The sequence below is a fragment of the Gekko japonicus genome, unplaced genomic scaffold, assembly GCF_001447785.1.
Source record: "Gekko japonicus isolate JY-2015 unplaced genomic scaffold, Gekko_japonicus_V1.1 scaffold1626, whole genome shotgun sequence".
In the NCBI taxonomy this organism is placed as follows: domain Eukaryota; kingdom Metazoa; phylum Chordata; class Lepidosauria; order Squamata; family Gekkonidae; genus Gekko; species Gekko japonicus.
The window spans coordinates 224,039-225,470 of record NW_015161446.1 but is presented as its reverse complement, the minus strand read 5'-3'; positions in this window follow the sequence as shown (position 1 = coordinate 225,470).

The window sequence follows — 1,432 nt, the reverse complement described above, 5'->3', positions numbered from 1 at the left end:
TGTTTAGTGTGTGTGATCACAGTGTAGGAAAGCCCATGGCCATAACTGAAAATATGCAATCTAACACCGCAGGAAAAGCCGGGGCGGAGGTGTGGCTTTTTAGAGCTGCAGCAAAAGCGAAGTGCAGCAGCGGGATCAGACAGATCCCCCGAGCCGCTGCACATATGCTCCCCAGCATGATCAGATGTGAGGGGGAAGCCACGGACCAGAGAGAGAGGCGAGTCAGCTGCGCATGTGTGCACCTGTGCATTTTGGCAGGGGGCCTTGTATGCTGTGGGAGACGGGCGCGTCGGCGATCACATGGCTGCCTGTGCCCCGGATTTTCTGGTAGGTACTAGTGCTTTGCAGGTTTATTTTAACTCTGCATCTTCGGCCGGAAGAGATGGATTGGGGACGGGTGCACACCGCTTCCCAGATGTTGCGGTGTGATTGCGCTCACTTGATGCGCCCCCGATCTGTCCCTCTTGCGCATCAAATCCTGCTGTGTGACCAGGGCCGATATGTATATGTATATGTATATGTATATTGGCACTTTCCAGCTCTCCCATTGGCTGTGCTATGTGCTCCATCAGCCATTGGCCCATCAACCACCACTCAAGAGTACTCGCATGCCATTAGCTGGATGCTGAGTCTGCTCCTCTCCTCCGCCCACTGCCAGCCTTGCCACTTCCCTGACAGAATAAACTGCCAAAACTGCTGTCTCTCCTGATGAAGACGCTTTTCCTGCTTGGCTCCTGTGGGGCTAACTTTTCCCTCAGTGGCTGTAGCTAGGCAACCAAGCTTGGTTCTGTCAGTAAACAGGTAAAGGCAGGAGACCCATTCCAGGCCTATTTTGGCCTTGGTGGAGAACTCATTAGGGCCAGTCCTGACTAGAGTTGCCAGCTCCAGGTTAGGAAATTCCTGGATATTTTGGGATGGAGTCTGCAGAAGACAGAGTTTGGGAAGGGGAGAGGCCTCAGCTGAATAGAATGCTATAGAGTCCACCCTCCAAAGCAGTTACTTTTTCCTGGCGAACCATTGCTGCAAATCTCCAAGTGACAGCTGGAGATCACTCAGAATTAAAACTGTTCTCCAGATGTCAGAGATCAGTTTCCCTGGAGAAAATGGCTGCTTTACAGGATGGATTCTGTGTCATTATACCTTGCTGAGGTTGCTTCTCTCCTGCTGGGTCTCCACTGCGGAGAAAGACTGTACTTTTCCCAGGTAGAGGCTGCAGGTGGGGGGGGGAGATGGAAAGCTGAACTGAGAGGGGCAAATAAAGATAGGCTGATGGTTGACTGGGAAGGAGATAGGGTTGCCAACTTCAGGTTGGGAAATTCCTGGAGATTTGAGGGGTGAAGCCTGGAGAGGGTGGGGTTTTAGGAGGGGTGGGACCTCAGGTACAATGGCATAGGCAAACCCTCCAAACCAGCCAATTCCTCCCGGGGAACCA